Here is a 22,323-nt window from a genome sequence, read left to right on the forward strand (position 1 = left end):
CCCCTCTCTCCTTCGCATGGGTAATTCCTAGTCATGCTTGACATCTCAGCTTAAGGATCTCGCCTCAAGAGAGTCTCCCTTGACCTCTCTGACTGTCCGATCTTGTTATAGGTTTGTAGTATCGTGTAAGCCTCCCTCAAAGGCTCTGTGGCATTTGCCACGGTTGCATTTTTACATTTCTTTGTGATACGATTTGGTTGTGTTTTGTCTTCCTGACTAGACTCCCAGCCACGGGATGACTAAAATCATCACAATATCTTCAGTTTTTGATGTTCAGAGGCTCAATAAGCAATTTTCTTTTCTTTGTGTTTGAATGAAAGAGGCTGAAAACATCTGGAATCTTCAGTCTTTCATGCAATTTTCCTGGAAAATTATTTTGTTCATATGAGTGTTTGATAAATGGTGAGTGGGTAGAAAGTCAAGATCGTACTTCCTGGAAAATGCCAAGAATCCAGATATTCTGTGTGGCCTGTTGAATATAAACCCCATGACATGAGAGATCATTGGACTGGAGCAGGAAGGGCTCACTTCCTTCCTGAAAGCCGAGGGGCACGTAAGGAGCACACTTAAAAGGGGATCCTGCTACCTGCCGTCAGAGGGGAGCCAAGGAAGGACTACAGGCAGGGCCCAAATTCTCAGCAGAAAGTCATTTTTTGGTGCTTCATTAAACAGGCTAATGGTGAGTGAAGGTCAAGAGTCATACAATGGCTAAAACTCCAAGTGCTCGACATAGAGAATTTTATTTAAGGGTCACGATAAACATGTAATGAGATAGGTATGGTGACCTCCATTTTATAGAAGAGTAGGCTCTCGTGGTAAGACAAAGAGGCAGCATTGTAACCCGTCAGTTTATTCTTTCCTCTGTACCATTGGTTTTCCAACTTGACTGACATTGTCATCATCTGGTCAACTCCGGGTTCCATTCTCAAAAATTCTGATGCAATTTCATTAGGGATCTTAAAAATTCTATAGGTGATTCTTGTGTAGCCAAGGTTGAGCACCACTGCTCTGGCTCACCTTAAAGCAGATCACGGGGCTTGGAGTAGGTTGAATAATGGTCCCTTACAAGATATGCCCAAGTTTTAGCCCCCAAACTTGTGAATGCAACCCTTTTGGGGAAATTGGGTTTTTGTAGATGTAGTTAAGCGAAGGGTATTGAGATGAGATCAGCATGAATTTAGGGTGGGCTCTTAATCCAATGATAGATGTCTTCATAATGGAAAGGTCAAGGGAGATTTGGGACAAAGAGACACAAGAGACAAGGCCCTGGGAAGGTGAGACACATATTGGAGTTACACTCCCACAAGCTGAAGAAAGCCTGCATCCCAGAAGCTGGAAGAATCAAGCAAAGATTGGAGGTTGCCTGGCCCCCGACACCTTGATTTCAGACTTCTGGCCTCCATAACTGTGAGACAATAAATTTTCTGTTCTCAACCACTAAATACGTGGCAAACTGTTACACAAAAGCTAGATGAGTAATACAAGGCCCCACTTCCAGGGTTGCTCAGTAGGTTTTGGATGGGGCATTTCTGATTTCCATTTCTGATGAGTCAGCAGGTGACGCTGACATGACTGGTCCAGGGACCACACTTTGAGAACCCTTGTCCATCTGCCAGCTTTCACAGCCCCTCTCTGGAAACTTTCCAGAGAGGGGATGTGAGGAATAACTAAAGAAAAGGAGAAAATCACAGGCCTCCCAGATTTCCATTATTATTGTTATTAATCTCTGAAAGTGAACCAGGATTTAAATGTGGAACACTTTTCTTTTTCCTCCACAATTACCACAAGAATTCTATCCGTGAAGATGTAACGCACAAGACACTAGGAGAAGCCCCTCAACTTCCCGCCCCCAAACCGACATATGTATGAGTTTGTACTCACTCCCTCTGCCTGTCTGCTGCTTGGCTGTAGAGAAAGACGTGCCCCTTTTTGTGCACAGAGTACTTACCTCCTGCTATATTGAAGATCTTGTTGACTATTGTTAGCCTCAGAGATGCTGTTCCATGAATACAGTAACAGACACTCAAGACTTCAGTCTCTTCAAAAAGGCTTTCATTAGCCCCGTGTCCTTCTTTAGACACCGCCATATTTCCTCGCCCCTTTGCAGGCACATTTGGTGGTAAAGTACACGGCCCTTTCTTTCTTCTTCCCGCCATTTTCCTGCCTTGATGGGTTGCACAGCACTTTCCTATGCACGTTTTTGTTCTGTTTTGTTTCGTTTTGTTTGTTTTTCAGTCTACACTGAGGTTAGCCTTCCTTTTCCTCCTGGTCCTTAATGGTCTTTTCTGGGCCTCCTACTCTCACGAGGTACTTCCTTGGTTATTCATCTACTTACAAGATTTCATGGCCACCTCTTTGCTGAGGAACCCGCGGTCTTTATCTCTAGCTCTGATCTCCGTCTTCAACTCTAGACTCTATTTTCCATTTGTTTACTTCCCTTGAGCATTTGTTAGCCAACAATTCCATACAGCTTCCCTTTCCTACCTCCCAATCCAGCAATAGACTTATAAACAACCCTTTGGTCGAAAGAAAAAAGAAGTCATAATGGACATTAGAAAATATTTTGAACTGAATGATAGATAAAAATAAATAATACCCTCTTAACTATAGAGAACAAACTGATGGTTACCAGAGGGGACGTGGTTGAGAGGACGGGGGAAGTAGGTGAAAGGGATTAAGAGTACATTTATCGTGATGAACACTGAGCAATGCATACAACTGTTGAATTACTGTATCGGACCCCTGAGACTAATATAACACTGTATATTAATCATACGGGAATGAAAATACAATAAAATAACCCCAGATTTGTGAGGTACAGCGAAAGCCAATCTTAAAGGGAACTGTATTGCTTTAAACATATACACGAGAAAAGACCAAAGGCCAAACGTTAATTTTTTAAGTACTTGAGTACTTTCTTAGAAAGCTAGACAAAAATGACAGTACCTTAAACCAAAGAAAGGAGATAGAAGGAAATGAGAGTAGACATTTTAAAAATAGAAAACAATATACAATCAAGAAAATCAGCAGAGCCAAGTTTGTTCTTTTTGTATTGAGATATGGTTGACATCCAATATCTCACTCGTTTCAGATGTACTGAATATCCTGATTCAACAATTTCATACATTATGACATGCTCACCATGCTAAATGTAGTCACCACACAAAGTGATGACAGTATTATTAATGATGTCCCCTAGGCTGTACCTCTGGTTTCCGTGACTTATTTATTTTATAACCGGAACTTCGCACCTCTTCATCCCCTTCACCTATTTCGCCCATCCCCCCACCCTCTGTCTTCTGGCACTCGCCAGTTGGTTCTCTGCGTTTATGATTCTGTTTCTGTTCCGTTAGTTCATTTTGTTGTTTAGAGTCCACACGTGAGTGAAATCATATCGTAGTCGTCTTTTTCTCTGCGACTTCCTTCAATTAGTATAATATACTCTGGGCCCGTTCATGTTGTCACAAGTGTCAAGACTTTGTTCTTTGTTGTGACTGCGTAATATTCCGCCATGTGCATAGACAGGGCTATTTCTTAGCCATGCGTCTGTCAGTGGACACTTAATGTTGCTTCCACATCTTGGCTGTTGGACATAGTGCTGCAATAAACATACAGATGCCTATATCCCTTTGAATTAGTGTTTGTGTTTTCTCCAGGTAAATACCCCGAAATGGAATGACTGGGTCCATTGACTGGACCTTTAAAGCTCCAATGACTGGAGCTTTATTTTTAATTTTTTGAGAAACCTCCGTACTGTTTTGCGTTGTAGCTGTACCCATTCGTATTCCCACCAACAGGGCACGAGGGTTTCCTGTTCTCTGCATCCTTGCCCACGCTTTTTATTTCTTGTCTGTTTGGTACCAGCCATTCTGATTGGTGTGAGGTGAGGTATCATGCGTGGGTTTGATTTGCTTTCGCCTGATGATCAGTGATGTTGAACATCTGTTCACGTATCCTTAGGCCATCTGGAAGTCTTCTTTGGGGAAAAACTGCATAGTCAGGCAAAAGCACGTTTTTGAGAAGACAAATAACGTTTGGAAATTTTCTAATAAAAACTGATTAAATTTTTTTTAATTTTTTTTCTTAACGTTTATTTATTTTTGAGACACAGAGAGACAGAGCATGAACGGGGGAGGGTCAGAAAGAGAAGGAGACACAGAATCCCAACCAGGCTCCAGGCACTGAGCTGTCAGCACAGAGCCTGATGCGGGGCTCGAGCTCACGGACCACGAGATCATGACCTGAGCCGAAGTCGGACACTTAACCGACTGAGCCACCCAGGCGCCCCAAAAAAAAACGATTAAAATTTTTAAAAGTACAAGTTACTAATAAGAAGGAAAAAAGGGGGTTATCAATACCAATTCAATAGAAGATATTGTAAAAAAATTATTTGACTTAAATATATGTGTAAAAAATGAACATATTTGTAGAAAAATGTTTTATCACAGGTAACCCAAAAAGAAATGGAAAATCTGAAAACTTCTGCATTTATATGGGAATTCGAACTCATAATTAAAACCTCCTTGTTAAGGCGCCTGGGTGGCTCAGTCGGCTGAGCGTCCAACTCTTGATCTTGGCTCAGGTCACAATCTCATGGTCATGGGATCAAGCCCTGCGTTGGGGTCTCTGCTAAGCGTGCTTGAGATTCTCTCTCTCCCTCTGCTCCTCTCCCCAGTATGCCCTGTCTCTATAAAATAAAGTAAAATAAAATAAAATAAAATAAGTTAAAATAAGAATTTAAAACCTCCTTATTTAAGAACTATCCAGGTCTGATGCCTCAAACTAGTAAAGTCTTCCAAATGTTTAAAAACAAAGTGATCATTGGTTAAAGCAAACAGGAAAGAATTCTCAGAGAAAGAGTCTCTTCAGCTTAAAGAAATTAACTTACGTGGATGAAAAATGGGAAGTGGGATGTTACCCAAAAAGGGGAAAACAAGCAGGTGTGGGAATATGTAGCTGAGAAATGGTGTGTGAGGCAAGGGACACATATTTGCTGAGAACTGAGAGATGAATCTTGCTATATGGGAGAACCTGGCTTACAGAATTCCTCTGGGGTAGGTTATTTGGAGGCCAGTTGATAGCTGGAAATGGTAAGAAAAATGTTGATCTGAACTGTTAAGTAAGAGCCAATCTCTGAGATTCATCACCTAAGTGACTAAATGAAAACAGAATGGAGGATAAATATTTTTGGAAGCTTTATGTAGGTTGGGTTTATGACGGCCAAGGTGTTCAGAGATGGTGGTAGGGATCGAGACATGAGGTACAGAGATCCTGGCCTGGGGTCGTGTCACTGGGGACAGAGAAGTTTGAATCTATGGGGTTTTTCAAAAGGAAGGAGACCAAGGAGATGAGAAGGCAATAGGGGAGGCTGAGGAAGGGAGAAAGGGAAAGGGGGTGGGGGTGGGGTGGGGTGGGGTGGGAAGGAAAGGGGAAGTTATGGCAGGGGGTAGAGGGAGGGGAGATAGTCCAGCCCTGGGGATGAAGGTCCGTCTCCATTAAACCTTGATGAGTCCTCTCTACCTGACTAGCCAACCCAAGATCACGTTGAATATTTTTATTGTATCTGCACAGAGCCGCTGAAGTGTCCCTGCCTCTGTATAAATTCCTCTCTTTTTCTCTTTATCCCATCACTGCCATCCCAGCTAAAGCGAGAGACATCTGTAGGGCACTCAGCGAAGTCTGCAGTGACCTTGTTAGTGCTGACTTGCCTGAGCAGGTTTGGGACAGATTTTCCAAAATAAAGCACGGTTCTGTGTATAATAAATGCATGCACAGATATCTTTATTACTCTGTGAATTGTTTTTCTCTAATCCAATAAATACTACGCAAAGGTCAGGTCAGAGGGAGCTGGAGTCTCCTCGCCAGCAGAAGAAAAACACCTACGCAATGAAGCCAGAAAAGAGAAAAGAAGCGATAACGGTCTTCATTCTTTAGATCTGCATTTCTTCACTAATGTTCACATTTCGTGAAGCAGAAGTTCAAGACAACTTTTTCAATTTATGAGCAATAAGGAGCAAATGGGGAAGATCATTCATAAAAATGAGATCGTTTTCCAATTATCAGTGGCATTCATCTTTAAACCCCCAAAAGCATGGTTTTCCAGAAATGTTGCAGTCAATGTGAAAATGTAACTATTGATTTTACTTTTATGGCAACATTGGGAGAAAAAACTTTAGGAACTCAGCGTCAGAAAAGGCTTCAGATCCGGTTTTTTTGTGTTGTTTTTTTTTTTTTCAAACCATGCATTTGGAGCAATGATTCCCAGATGGCTTCGGTGACTTGCCCCCAGTCACTCATGAAAGGCCACATATAAAAGGAATAAAAGTAATATTGACAGCAAATAATTATTGAGTGCTTACTAGGTGCCAAGCATTGTTGCAGAAACTTTACAAGTATTAACTTGTTCCATCCTATCCAACATCATAATATGTAGTCTAATTTCACAGATAAGAAAACTGAGGCACGAGGCAAAGTCACCTGTCGCAGGTTACATTGCTGATAAGTGAGTCAGGACTCAACACGGGCACCTTGACTTCAAAGCATGCATCAGAGGCTTAGACATTTTGTGTGAAGGGATAAGGAAAGAAAGTCTTTTCCGTGCCCCTGTTTAGGATGAAGATGATGGTCACCCACACAGAAGAAATGACGTGAAGTGCAGATGGAATTTCCAGTGGTGTCCAAGAGAGACCAATATTTCTAGTTCCTTCTCTTTTTTTTAAATTTTTTTTATGTTTACTCATTTTTGAAAGACAGAGAAAGACAGAGCACAAGCAGGGGTGGGGCGGAGAGAGGGGGGGGACACAAAATCCGAAGCAGGCTCCAGGCTCTGAGTTGTCAGCACAGAGCCCGACGCGGGGCTCGAACTCACAAACCGCGGGATCATGACCTGAGCCGAAGTCGGACGCTCAACCGACGGAGCCACCCAGGCGCCCCTGGTTCATTCTCTTGAGGTGTTTGTTACTAACAGTGTTCATGCATGCGACTCTACTTTCCAGAATTGTTCCTCGTACCAGAAAGAAAACCAAGAAGTCGTTTAAATTATAGTGATTATATCAAAAAGGCTCTCTTTCTCCTCTCCAGTCATCTGAAGAAGAGAGAAAATCTAAAATCAAGACACAGACCAGACAAGAAGTGCAGCTGTTTTTTTTTTCTTTAAGAAAAACAAAATGTTTATCCAAGTAATACACCTCTAGATCTCTAATGTGAAATGAAGCACGAGCAATAAATTGTGTCCAAGGTCCCGCCCATCGCAGCCTCTGTGATGCCCTCACTCTGTTTCACTAGGACAATAGGAAATTGCTTCACGTGATGCATCGGATGTTCTGCCACATTAGGTGGCTTGTGGGGGCAGGGGCAGAGGTTCCTGGCCAACAGTCCTGGTCCATGGTGATAGGTAGAGTTTTTGTGTCTCCTTCATGTGGATGGTGTGGAATAGCCAGCAATTGCCAGGTGAGGCAAGAAGTCTCATGCGGATTCAGTGCCTCGTGGGTTCTCATAGCCTCGTTCTCCTCACAGCTAAGCAAGCTCTTCACAGCTCAGCAGCAAACTCACTCCCCCTGCAGGCTTTGGGTGCATCTGGCCTTCGCGCGCCACCTTTCATACTCTTAAGTTCGGCCTTGATCTTTTCCCTGCAGCGTCATACCTGGGAAGCTGCTGTGTTTCCAAAACCTGAGCCCATGTCATGCTTATGTTTTTTTTTTTAATTTTTTTTAATGTTTATTTATTTTTGAGACAGAGAGAGACAGAGCATGAACGGGGGAGGGGCAGAGAGAGAGGGAGACACAGAATCTGAAACAGGCTCCGGGCTCCAAGCTGTCAGCACAGAGCCCGATGCGGGGCTCGAACCCACAGACCGCAAGATCATGACCTGGGCCGAAGTCGGACGCTCAACCAACTGAGCCACCCAGGCGCCCCAATGCTTATGTATTTTTTAATAGCCTCTCCATCCTGTTTCCATGTTGAAATGCTCCTCTGTTAACCAGCGGAATATGCATCACCCTTAGGACCATGTCCTACGTGTTCTTAGGAGTCGCTTAACTCACTACTTGCCCACCCCGCCCCCAATCCAAGGCTTCCATGGAAGAGTGGCTCCCCCCGAATCCCAACCCTGTCTGGGCTCTGCTGCGATGAGCGGATTTTCCGTATGTCCTGCCTGTTCCTCTGGATCGTCCAGCACTTCCTAGAATTCCCTGCGGCATGTTCTGCTCACGTGTCGCATACCCCATCTCAATTTTAGACATTCTTCTTTCTGACAACCCTCTTGCCAGCTGCCAGACTGAGCTACTTACTACCGGTCCCTTATCATACGTTGTCCGGGTTCTATGTTCCTCCTGCCTCGTGTTTTCTCCACTCCCAGAGCAGAACTGAATATGTCTCCTCCTCTGGGTTGTTTGGTTTCTGTTCGTACTCCCTGGGAATTATCCTGTGGATGGTCCAATTTTGCTAGCTTTTTAACCACTGGGCTTTTACCCAGTGACTGACAGGTAGCATGTGTTCAATAAATACAGACTGAATGAATGAAGCCATGTCCCAGCCCTCATTACCCTGCCCTACCCCCTGCAGTCAACCCCACTATGCCATTTTACGTTGTAAGCTAGGCCTTCTTTTTTATCGGTGCTTCTCCTTCAAATCGCTCGCTCGACGGTAAGCCAGACATCTCCAGCAACGGAAGATCCTTCAGAGACCGTGCTTTGATCTTGCCTTCTGAAACGTTTGTTTCTTTCTCGGCAAAGGGTCAACTGGCCGTGTGGGAACCGGTGGAGGTTCATTATCTTTCTGCAGCAAAGCAGAACCAAGACAAAACGAACAGATATATCCAAATGGATCACTGTTGAGTGCATCAGCCCCGGATAAATGGCATTTGGGGGGTGCAGGTAAAGAGAAGCTGTCACTGTAAACGCCAAAGGATGGCAATCAGTGTGAGTGCGAGTTCTCAACGGCACATAGCACAGGAGCAGCTGCATAAATAATAAATGCTGAAAACCCTGCCTTCCCCACCCACCGCTCGACGAGACTTTATCAGAAGTGAAGTGGGCTGGAGGAGTAAAAACAATCAGGAGGCCCGTTACATACATCATTTTATTTTTTTTTAATTTTTTAAATTTATTTTTGAGACAGAGAGAGACAGAGCATGAGCAGGGGAGGGGCAGAGAGAGAGGGAGACCCAGAATCCGAAGCAGGCTCCAGGCTCCGAGCTGTCAGCACAGAGCCCGACGCGGACCGCGAGATCGTGACCTGAGCCGAAGTCGGACGCGCAACTGACTGAGCCGCCCAGGCGCCCCTACATGCATAATTTTATAACGGGAGTGAGGCCATGTTCCCTCTGGGTTCAAAGCCCTCTGATGGTTTTCCCTACCATGCGGGAGGAAAGACACAGGCCTGAGGGTGGTCTGAAGGACCACCCACAGCCTTCACCCCCTTGCTTCTATCACCTCATTTTCCACCGCGTGCTTCCCCGGCTCAGACCTCGCCAGCACACCGGCCTCTTTGCCGTTGCCCACGTGGTCTGCTGTACTGCTGACTCGGGGCCATCGTATTTGCTGATCCCTCAGCCCCGGCATTCTTTACATCAGCTTCCCAAGGCCTGCTGTGGCAGAGAGCCAACAACTGAGAGGCTTAACACAACGGAAACCAATTGCCTCACAGTCGTGGGGGCTCGAAGTCCAACGTCAAGGCTTCGTTGGCAGCACCCTGGTCCCTCTGACACGGCAGTGTGGAGAACCCATTCTGGCTGCTCCTCGTTTCCGTCACTTTCCAGCAAGCCTTTGTATTCTCTGACTTGTGGACGCAGCAGTCCAGTCACATGCCATTTTCTTCCGGTGTCTTTACACGGTCTCATCCCTCCTCGTGGGTCTGTGGGTCCATATTGCCCCGTCGTATTCGATCAGGGCTACCCTAATGACCTCATTTTAACTTGATTGCCTCGATGAAGACCTTATTTCCAAATAAGGTCATGGTCTTGCGTTACTTAGCTCTAGGACCTCAGCATATCTTTTGGGGGGACACAATTCAGCTCATACCATTCTTCTCCCAAACGTCCCCATGACCTGCCCTCTCCGTTCTTCAGGCATCGCCATGTTAAGGGAGGCTTCTCTCACATCTCTTCCCGCATACCACCTTCCCCCCCCCCCCGACTCACGTTCTGTGCTATATTTTATGTTTCTTCCAGACCTCTCGTCACCACCGCACCTATTTATTTTTCTTGTGAATCTTGGTTTTGGCTGTCTCCTCCCCCTAGGTTATCAGTTCCACAAAGGCTATGATACCAGCTCTTTGGGTCACTGCTGCTTGCCCCGAGCCTAGAACAGTGCCTGACACACGGTAGGCACTCAGCAAATGCTTACTGAATGAATCACCTTCATCTTCATCGTGGCTGGGAGTTATCGGGATGATTGTCACCCCCGTTTTATAAATAAGGCAACTGAGGCTTGAAAATTTTTAGGTACCTTGCTCAAGATAACACAGCTGATGAGTTTTGGAACTGGGACTGTGAACCGGGTCAGATAGACTCTAAAACTCGTGCCCTATCCATTATGCTGTGCTGCCCGGGGCAGAAGGAAGGACTTCCAGCAGATGTACAAGGAATTCTGCAGCTGCTTTAAATTATTGCTTTTTTCCTCTAGATAAAACAGCACTTGAAAAACATCATCAAAATGTAAATCTTCGAGTCTAGGTAAGTGGTCTGGCTCAGCTCACAATGTCACTCAGACAATTGCGACATTAGAATACACTTTGTGGATCTCTCAAATTAAAAAAAAAAATCCAATTAGGCAAACTACTCTTTGGCTCAGGTGATGGTTTTATTTCTCTGGGCAGATTAGAAAACCAAGAAGCATATGCAGTCTGAGTTTCCAGACAGCTGGGAGTTAGGCACGTATTGCCGCTTTTAAATTTGGGGCACAAAGGCTTCCAAACCAGAGTGAAACCTGAATGTCAAATTAACAGATGCTGTGGTTATAACCCCCAAACCCTCACTTAACCAGCAAACACATGTACTGCATTTCCACAGGCAAAGAAAGTTAAACAACGATCTCACTAAATCAAGCCCCAAACCTGCCAGGGAGGCAAAGGAAGTTGTTTCTATTTGAATCATCCAGATCGGCTGTCAGCATGGATCACATCCACTGGATAATTGCTCATCTTTCGTCTTTGCTCTGCCTGCATAGCCACAGTCGAGAAGTCATTGTTCAGTGGAAATCACCCATCGCTGACGTTCCTGTCACGGCAATGATCCTAGGATAAGGCAAGGACATTAACCAAAGCTGATAGTCATGTGCGACCACGTCTACCATCATCAAAGGTGGGGCTAATCAATGGTGCAGGAACCGAAAGAGATAGTCAAGCTGGACACGGAACAAATTCTGTATCTGAAAGCTTATGTCTGGAAAATAAAAGCAGAATTAAAAAACAAACAAAAAAAAAGCAGGGGACCCCCGAGGGCCAGAACCCAGCATAATATCTGAGCCAGAAAAAGACTCAAATCTAATTAACTCTTCCAGCCTTTGGGTAAGGAGCTTTGGGAGAAGTGTGGGCACGAGTGCTGGAGTTTGCCTAGATGTGCTTCTCAGATTCTTTGGATAGCGATGCGGGCTTGGTTAATGTGAGTGTTGGTTTGCCTCTCTTCGCCTGTCGTATGGGGATGTCCTCAGCGGCAGTAAATTGCACCACGCCAACATTATGTCACGGGAAAGAGTCGACTTTCTTACATCCTAAACCAAACTCCACGGAAAGGAAGATTCTCGATCTCTGTCGTGGAGCCCTCCTGACCTGCGGAGGTCCCAAGTTCCTAAGGATGGCTGCAATTCTTATTTTGTAAAGCAGATAGGATCTAAGAGAAGGGCAAGCGAGCTCCTGTTGGGGAGACTTTGCAACCCTGTGATACCAGCGCTGACCTCTCATTGCTTCAGGTAACAGCGAGCCATCACTTTTCTTTCTGACACGCTCCTTCGTAAGCTCCCCCAGGGAGTCAGGCCTTGGCATTAGTCATATTTCCTAATGCTGTGTGAAATCGGTCAGAGGCCGAAAATGACTCTTAGTGAGGCAGGTGTTACATTTTGCTTTATGGCTGTCACTTTGCACCTCTCGAGCTTGGGTAGGCCTTGGAGATTACCGTACGTTTCAGCTGAGTTTCATCGTCCCCGTGTACTGCGGTTCCAGGGAATATTGCTTTCTTAAGCCTACAAACTTTTATTACTCTAGCCAAAGACGAGGATGCAGTTTCAAAATTTATTGCCCAACCTGCTTCTGTGAAATACACCCACCTCCTCAAGCACGCGGCCGAACGCGCCAAATTGCGCAGACACGCACGAATCAGTCTATCACCACCTGCGAATATGTGAGCCATTGATGTGTTCGAAGATGCAAATGGTTATGCGTGGATGCCCATTACAACCTCCTCTTAACAGAGAAACCACTTTGGAGACAACAAGAGCCGTGTCACAGACAAAACATTTGGACTTAGCATCTCCATTCACAAAGGATTTCTCTCCTGTTGCCCGTAATGGGTAGAAATGTTTTAAATCTCTTTCAGGCCACTTTTAAGATATTGAAAGCACTGGCAAGACAGACCCAAATAAAATGTTACATTACGAAACTTAGAGCAATTTCTTCTACTTTTCAAATCATGCGGAGCACTGTAGAAAAGAACTGTCATTCACTAAAATGTTTTGTTTGGAAAGCACCTGTGTTGGATCTGGACAAGCCCTCCCCCTGTCAACAGAAAGAGCTACCAGTGACTCACTTTGTGGTGGCAAACACAGTCCTCAAAAGCAGGAAACTCTGAAGGAAATGTGAATTCCTTTCAGAACATTAAATACAGGGCTTATGAGATGGAAAGCACCATTAAATACGAGCTAAAACGAATCTAATGTGCCAGAACACGTCAGTTGTGGGACTTCATAAGGATTTTAATATTGTCTTAAATAAATACATACTGGGTAAAAGCAACAGTTCTGTATCAATACTCTACCTAGAATAACCTTGACCCTTTAAAGAGGATAAGGAGTGGGCTAAGGGGCTGGAAGTTATTCAATAAGGCAGGTAGACATGCATGTGGCTCCCGTGGCTTTTCCACTGTTAGCCCTGGAGGAGTAAAGAACTTGGCCCTACCGAAATAGACATCTGGCCTTTGTCCTTGGCTCTACACAAGAATGCTTGTTCTTCATGGTGGGCCCCCTAGGACCCTACTTGCTGGTTTATCCCACAACATGACTCAGGGTCGGGGTGGGGGGGACCACATTTGATAATCTTAGGGTGGAGACTGGCAAATGCCAGAAAGGCCGACCGTATCATTAGAGGGTGGACTGCTTTTGGTCTTGAGGTATCAGCTGACACAGAGACTGAGTTCAATCATAGGCAATCAAGCAATCATGACTATGTAACGAAGCCTCAATACGAACCCCGCATATCAAGCTTGACTAAGCGTCACAGGTGACACATCGCAGGATGATGAAAGATTTGGGTTTGGAACCCTCCTTGTCTCTGTCCTATGAGTGTCTTCCTTTCACTGGTCCCAATTTGCATCCTTTCCCTGTAATAAATATGATTGTGGGTGCATCATTTTTAGTGAGTTCTGCAAGACTTCCTAATGAGTTGTTGAGCTTGAGCGTGTGAGAGATAATAAGAAATATGTATAAAATGTCTCTGCCTCTGGTTCGTGCCAATATTTTGCCTTTGACCCCAGTTCCTGACATGGAGCTCCTAATCCCTTGGAATTTCCTAGGTGACAGGAGCATCTTTTCTTCTAATGAGGTGACTCCTTGTGGCTTCTAGATGAGGGCTGGTCACTACAAAGGCCAACCCGTGAAGAGAAGCTTGGAATTTTCAGTCCTACCTTTCATTCTCTAGAGACGGGAGAGAGGTTGGAAAGTGAGATAGTAATCAGTCATGGTTATGTGATGAATCCTCCATAAAAATCCCTGGACTACAGAGTTCGGAGAGTCTCTGGGTTGACGAGCACATCTTCTGGCCAGAAGGATGGTGTATCCAGCTCCAAAGGGACAGAAGTTCCTGCACTGAGAACGCTTCCAGATCTCACACTATGGATCTCTTCATCTGAGAAGTCATCTGTAGCCTTTAACACATGCCTTGTCATAAAGTGGCAATAATAAGTAAACTGTTTTCCTGAGTTCTCACAGCTGCTCTAGCAAATGATTGAACCTAAGCATGGGGCCATGGGAACCTCTGATTTGTAGCCAAGTCACAGGGAAGTTGTGGGTAACCGGGCGGGGGGGGGGGCACCAGCTGTGATTGGCATCTGATAGGGGTGCAGTCTTGTGGGATTGAGCCCTTAACCTGTGGGGTCTGCACTGCTATGGTTAGTATCAGAACTGACTTGGATTGTAGAACATCCAGCTTATGTCAGAGAATTGGTTGATGGGGAAGAAAGCCCACATCTGGCGTCAGAAGTGTCAGGAGTGTGAGAACAGAGAACAGTGAGGGTTTGGCCCAGGTGGGGTGATTCTGGAAAACTCCCAAACTTGCAATTGGTGTCAGGCATTTGGGGCAGACGTGGCAGTCGCCAGGACCGTGTCCTTAACCTCAGAGTTTGGTTAATACCTGGTGCCCTACATATCTGGATGTCCCGATCTCAGCCAGACTCACGAGACCTAGGCAAGAGATGCTATTTTGAAGCCTGGGAGGAAGGTCATGCCTCAGACTCACGGTAGAGACATTCTTGCTCTTGTCTCTTTCCTATTTTCTTTCTTGCTTCTTCTTCTTCTTTTTTTTTTTTTTTTTAGCCAGACCCAGGGAGCACAGGAGGACTAGCCAAGCCTCAGTTGTGCGGGAGGACGAGGAGGGAGACTAACATGTGAAGGGCCGAGTGGATGACGGAAAGCAGAAGGAAAGAGGAGGGAGGGAAGGAGGCACAGGTCACTGTAGTGGGTGACTCTCGTGCTGCCGTATCCACCCCCTGGCTAGAGAGGCTGCAGCTTCTCACAGCCTCACAAAGCCCTCTACCACGTGGTCTAGGACACCTGCTAATTATACTGCACGTGCTTTATTTTTAATAATATTTTTATGCCAATATTTCAGAGGGCCATGTCGATGGAGGTGGCATGATGCTTCTAAGCGCTGGCGGTAGAACCAGAAATGACATATTGCTTTGGGGGCAGATACGGAAACGAAGTCTAGTGAAATTCAATCGCTTGTGGTCATATTCTGCTTTTCAGACAAAAGTTTCGGAGAATAAAATAGCGGATGAGATTCCTCATCCCGGGCCACAAAAAAATTCCGAGGAGAAGCCTAGCAAATAGGAAATGAAATGATGCGAGGAAACCAATGAGGAGCAACGATGTTGGTTTTTTTTTTTCTTTTTTAAATTAAAAACTGAAATATATACCTGCTGAAAAGGGGAAATTAAACAAACACTGTGTGATGGAGGGCAATAAAAGAAAATATTTCACCAGGAAACGTTTTTGTTGGTTTTTTTTTTCAGGGTTATATCAAAGTGTTCCTCTGAAATTGATAAAAAAAAAAAAAAACAAAACAAAACACCTTTTCTTCATTTCTTCTCTCTCCCTCGGAAACTTTAGCCTTTCATTAGAAGTCAGTCATGTGCAGGAATTATTGATAGCTGCAATATTTCATCGTGTATTTTTTAATCAGTCACTGCAATGCCTGCGCAGCTCACGGCCTGCGCTGCGGTCTCTAAGAAATGTTCTCAATTGCGTGGTGCGGCTGTTCCATCATTGGGCCCCAGCTGCGTTAGCGACCCTAGGAAAGCAGGTGAATTGCTAAGAGTTCGCTTGGATTGCTGGTCCCTGATGGCAGAGGGAAAGCTGAGGAAACTTCATGAGCCAACATTTTAGCCTGCTACGGTTTCCAAAGCATAAGCGTGTGTATTCTCCTATTTGTTTGTGTGACAACCTATGAGCAAGACCCTATTCTTAGGTCTATCGGATGGATGATCAGAGGAGGGTTTGAGAGATGTACTCCAAGTGACGGGGAAAGAACAGTGTTGTTCAACCTTGCACCGTGAGCTGAGTGGACACCACCGCCTTTCCTTCTACTTTAGGATGAAAGGTTCTTGGTCAGATGCCAAAGATCTTGGTGCAAAAGCTAGAAACATATGAGCAACAAGTCTCTCCACGTACGGGGAAGCCGGTCTCCTCCCCACGCTCCGAACCCACGCTGTCCATCCCTCCCCCAGAGGCCCTGCGTTGTTTCCCCTGCACCCAGCTGGCTCTTCGTCCTTCCGGCGTCCTTTCCAAATCTTTCCCTTGACGACCAATTGAAATTCCACCTGCTGAAATTCTAGTTCCGGTCCCTCTGTACTGACAAGCTCAAGCAAGCTATGTAACTTCTCTGGGTCTCAGTTTCTGCCTTTGTAAAATGGGGACGTTGTAATAGATGCACACTAAGAGCCATACTCAAAATGAATAATACGCAATTTTATGCATAATTAGATACTGTCTTGTTTATCAAAATTGCTTCATTTCTTGTTTTTACAGAAATCTGTAAGCCAGACTGTATATTTCTTTTATAACCCTGTAAGACCTAGTCCACTAATATATTTGATTATCCTTTTTTTTTTCCCTGATCGATGGATTGGTTGCAAACTCACTTTGCTGATCATTACATTAAGTCTTTTGAGGGAGTGTCTAAATTGAATTCAAATTAACTGTGGACTTGTAAACGTGTTTTCTCCCAGATATGGACAGTATCCTTCCACAGTGAAGGAATAATGATAAGAGATAACATTTACTGTGGACATACTAACTGCCGGGCTCTGTTCTGGGTGTCTTGGTTTTTTTGTTTGTTTGTTTATGTATTTGCTCATTTAATTCCCACAAGAATCCTAAGAGATGGGCACTCTTGTTATCTGTGCTGTAGCAAAGAGGGAGAGGTTGAGGATGTTGCTCCATGTTGCAAATTCAGTACGTGGGCATTGGGATTTGAATGGGACTCTGGAACCTGTGCTTTCCTCCTGCCCTGCACTGCTTTCTGGCTGTGCCTAGAGGAGCAGACTGGTTTCCTCCTGTCCGGCTGTGTGTACAGGAGGAGCATGCCAGAGAGCAGACGGACAGGTGATGTTGGCCCATGGATTCTTGTCCTAGGCTTGGAGCTGGAAAGAGGAGCGAGGTTCGAGCGATCTCTAAGCTCCTTCATTCTGCGGCATGTTACTGCGATTTCACTCTAAGATGGCAATGGTTGACCTTCCTACCACTGGATAAATTTGTTTCAACCTCATCCCAGTCTTCGTTATTCCTCCAGTGAAAACAGTAGGGTACAAAGTGTATAAAATATTTACATAGTTAGGTACCTCTGAGTGCATACATGACCTATATGGGGGTATATATGATATATATAATGGAAAGAAATCTAAAGTGTAAACGGTGGCCATATCTCAGGAGTGGGATTATTTTGTAACAATGATTGTCTTTCTTTATCATTCTTGAAAATGTGAATGTGCTTCCAAATGAACCGCATTTTGAACCGTGTAGATGACGGCACCCGCATTAACCCTGGGCTGAGTCTTAGCACCCCACTTCCCCCCCCACCCCACCCCCCACGGCAGTTTGCTGCTTTGGCTCCTTCAACACCATTTTCACTTCCTCTTCCTTGAACTGAGTGTGTTCAGCAAAGTAAAATATCTTGCACGCCTAAATCGTGTCTCACTTGCCTCACAATTGAAGTGGCATGGGGCTTGGGGAGGGACCTGTGGTTTCCAGAAGTGTGAAGAAGCTGAGAACGCAAGGAGAAAGACAGTAGCCTGGTGGTGAGTGAAATGAAATTGCTTTAAAAGACAAAACATGATACCTCTTTCACCCGGGATCTTCCCCTCTCTGTGACAGTCGTGCAGAAAAGAATATCGCAGATTTTTAGGAGAAAAGCTATTGACATCTGAAGCCCAATTAGCCGGATGGATCTCCTCCCCTGAGTTGTACAACATGAAGTTCCTTGCACTTAGTAATTCCGTCTCCCCTAAAAGAGAAAATCTGGGATCACAGCCTGAATTCAGGGCTCCCCTCTCAACAAAGACGTCCTTTGCTAATAAGCCCAAATATCTCAAACTGCACCTCTCCAGGTAATAATTGCTACTTACAACTGTCTGCTTTTTTAAGGCCTACAGAACTGGAAAAGCCATTCTTTACAATAGACACTATGTAGGGGCGCTCGGGTGGCTCAGTCGGTTAAGCATCCAACTCTTGATTTCAGTTCAGGTCACGATCTCACGGCTTGTGGGATCAAGTCCTACATTGGGCTCTGTGCTTGGGATTCTTTCCCTGCCCCTCCCCCACTCATGCTCTTTCTCTTTCTCTCTCTCCAAAAAAATGGAAAACATTTTAAAAATCATTTAAAGTAGGGGCGCCTGGGTGGCTCGGTCAGTTGAGCGTCCGGCTCCGGCTCAGGTCATGATCTCCCGGTCCGTGAGTTCGAGCCCCGCGTCAGGCTCTGCGCTAACAGCTCGGAGCCTGGTGCCTGCTTCAGATTTTGTGTCTCCCTCTCCCTCTGCCCCTAACCCACTCACATTCTGTCTCTGTCTCTCTCAAAAATAAATAAACATTAAAAAAATATGTTTTTTGATCGTTTAAAATAGACAATATGTGTACCCAACTTGCGCAAGTTTGTGATTACAGGATAGGTCAACGGACCTGGGTTATGCTTCATTCATTCATTGCTTCCTTTACCTCTTCAACAAACATTTATCCATTGCCTGTGTGTCCTGTCCTGAGCCAGGCAGAGGGCACACAAAGAAAAACAGTGCATCGAGTCTGTTCCATGGAGCTAAGAGTCTAATGAGGGTCTATGGTTAAGTACATAGACAATTGCAGGGTGACAGTCAGTTGCAATGCTGGATTTGTGACCCAGTTTTTCAGACAGATACCAAAATAGTGCAGGGCGTACAAGACTTTGCACAAAAGTACTCGTGCGGCAGTACAAATGAGCTTGCTTAAACGAGTGCCGACTATTGTTGAGAGCAATTTATTTCTCTTCCCAAATGAAGTGCTATTTTGTTGAAAAGGGGTCCAGCATGCCACCTACCTATACTGAGTGAACTCAAAGAGCAGATGCACATTCTAAATAATAGCAACGTTATTTGCAAAACATCTTTTATCTTGTTAGCCCATAACATGCTTTACAAACTCAATAAATGACTGTAATATATTTTTATCAACATTGGTTAAAACACTGACGTTTTAATATATTTCATGTCATAAAGTATATTCGTTTCCTAAAAAAGCCATCCAACAGTAATTTTGCCGGTACTTACATTAAAGGCTGTCACTTGCACTTCATAAAACATGTCAATCTGCTGACAGACAGAAGGTGAAGATGTTTTTCTCTTGACAGGGACAGAGTTTCCTGTGATGTTTCAGGCATGGGTCTTCGGTAGGTCTCTAGCTTCATTTTCCCTGACCTAATTTTAAAGAAGTGAATGTCGAAAGGATGCTGAGAGCAGAAGACACGCACAAAATCACCTTGCTGGGTGATAATCCTACTGTGATCTTAGTGTAACGTTAATGGGCCAAAAATGTATGTGATGTTAATTTAGTGACTTGTGAGAAAGCATCTGGAGTTTAATGTAGCAACATCGACTCTGCAAAAAAAAAAAAAAAAAAAAAATGTAATCATAATGCCGGCAAGGCTCAGTGCTCTGGATGAAGCCCAAATTGTTAGTGCCACGAAGGCATTTAAAGCCAAGCTGGAGAGAGGGGAATGCGCAGAAAATGCCACGACATGTTCCCCGATGCCTCCGATCAGCTACCATTTGGTTATAATACAAAAACAATTTGAGAAAGAGCTTGGCAAAAACAGATAGAAAAGAACCCTGGGGAAAGTGAAGGGAATAAAGAAACGCTCTGTTTTTGCTTTTGCTTTTCTTTATGTCATTTTACATATGCTGATAGGTTATGAAGATCTATTAATAAATACTTTTTTAGAGAATGTAGACTCAGTTTGCACGCTGACATCACACTTAAAGATGTCTCTGGGTATTGGATAATGTAGGAAGGAGAGCTGGAAGCTGGCTTTGAAAATGGTGGAATGGGTCCCGTCAATCATGGTTATCAGGTAATTTTTTGGAAAAATAAAATGTTACTGAGGCACCAGGTCTTCGAAGCCATTACAAACTCCTGCGATAAATCGGAGTTGGGCTTACCCGGATACTTATTACTTGGCAACAAAGTGGGAGGGGGAGAAGGCAGAAACATGCATGAACATTTGGGGTTATATTTTCTTTCTTCAAAATACAGACAGGCTGAGAGCAAGTGTTTGAGCATTTGCTTGCTTAAGCTATGCCTGTAATAGCCTGACCTTATCACTTTCAATGCAGCTAAATAATTTGATGTCTAAATGTGCTTGTGTTGGGGCGCCTGGGTGCCTCAGTCTGTTGAGCATCCCACTCTTAATTCCAGCAAGGGTCACGATCCCAAGGTCGGGGGATTGAGCCCCATGTGGGGCTCTGTGCTGAGTGTGGAGCATGCTTAAGATTCTCTCCGTGTCTCCCTCTGCCCCTCTCTCCTCTGCCTGCTCATACTCTCTCTATCACAAATACTAAATAAGCAAATAAATAAAGAAAGAAAATGTGTTTGTATTATGTTAGAATTTCCTGGAGCTAATGGCTGAACATATTGAGAATTTACATCATCCAAAGGACTTATTTGGCCTAAATCTTATTATAAGTTATGCACAAAATTGCTTCACAGATGTGACATGCCATTCTTCATGGGTAGGTAGTGGGAAGGAAGTGGAGAAGGGGTCACTAACATGAGGGGCAGGGGCTATATTCACATGTATCTGAGTCCAATATTCCTTTAAGTATAGGTGTCTCAGTGTTAGACCTGGCTCCATCTCCTAGTTCATTTGGTGACCTGAGGCAAGTGATCTGACCCCTTTGCATATTACTTTTCCCAGCTGCAAATTGGGGACGTGTTGCACCCACCCTATGTATTTTTATAAGATTCTAAATAGGGCAAAAGAAGAAAATGTATACGACGTTACTGTGAAAAATATAAGGATAGGTAGATAGATGTTATATATATGTATTTAATAATTTGTTGTTATTCCGAAGTGATTTTAGTACGTCAGCTCACTGTCCTGAGGGTCGAGATGAGATATGAAACTCTATTGAAGAGCTTTTTCCAATGAGTTAGACTTTTTCTATAGGAAATAGATACCCCTAGAAGGAACGAGGAGGAGTGTATAAATGAGGATGTGGGCAGAGGTGCTGGCATCCAGAATAGACTTCACAGCAATTCATTCTCTGCCTGTAAACTCCAGGAGGGTGGGAGAGAAACTGGTTTCAATGTGAGAGACTTCTTTTTCACCTTGCTCAACATACAATGACATTGCTTCATCATATATAACGATATGCCTGCATGCAAGTCATGATTTCCAGGCTATTTTAAGGATCTCTGCCTACATACAGAGGTATGCATCATTCAATTTGTTGATGGCAACAAAAATTGATGTCTGGTCAGATGTTCTTTCTCATGTTCTCACGCAGACCATATGCAACTGAAATACAGGAGTCAGGTGGGCAGAAAGAAACATGGAAAGTTTTACTCTTTTCTTCCTTCCACTTCCTGTCCACCCCCGTTCTCTTCCGCTAACAAAACAGTATGAGAAATCAGGGGCATCTAAAATAGAAGGGAGAGTGTCAAAATGCTTTTTATTGTCTAGAAGCTCTTCTAGAAGGGAATCGCGGGTCTCTGAAGAGGAATCAGCATCTTCACCTATCTAGTGGCATCCTTCCTCTAACCCCACTACAGAGAGGGAACACTCTGTCTAGGAACAAGTGGCACTTTATGACAAGTCGCCAAATAACTAGGGAAGCAACCTAGGGCATAACTACCAGCGCTTGATACAGTGTTTATAAAGTGGAAAACTGAGACCGTTGACTGATTTACCTCGAACAAAAATGGAACACCCAGATGTTCTTGGGGGGGTGGAGCAGAGAAGCCTATAAATTCACTGAAATACCTTTCTTCTTCCTCTGGGGCACATTCTCCTCCATGCTTCCAGTGATACAAGCCACTCCTGGGCCAGAGTGCTTCAGAAGCAATACACTCCCCCCTACTCTCTTTCCCTGCACGCTAGCTGGATGGAAAAGCTTCCAAGAAGCTACAGAAGGACAGAAGCAACCCAAAATAGAACACCAAAAAGGAATTGTATGAGTAAGAAGATAGACGACCCTGACTGATAAAAAGGGAGAGACATTCTCTCTCTTTACGCTGAATTCATAGGATAATTCAACTGACCACTAAAAGCAGCGACTTGAAACTGTGACCTAATGAACATCTAAAGTCTACACCAGTGGTCTTCAAGGCATGGTTTCCAAACTAGCAGCATTAACATTACCCGGGAACACATGAGAAA

The sequence above is a fragment of the Acinonyx jubatus genome, chromosome E4 (genome assembly GCF_027475565.1).
Source record: "Acinonyx jubatus isolate Ajub_Pintada_27869175 chromosome E4, VMU_Ajub_asm_v1.0, whole genome shotgun sequence".
NCBI lineage: Eukaryota > Metazoa > Chordata > Mammalia > Carnivora > Felidae > Acinonyx > Acinonyx jubatus.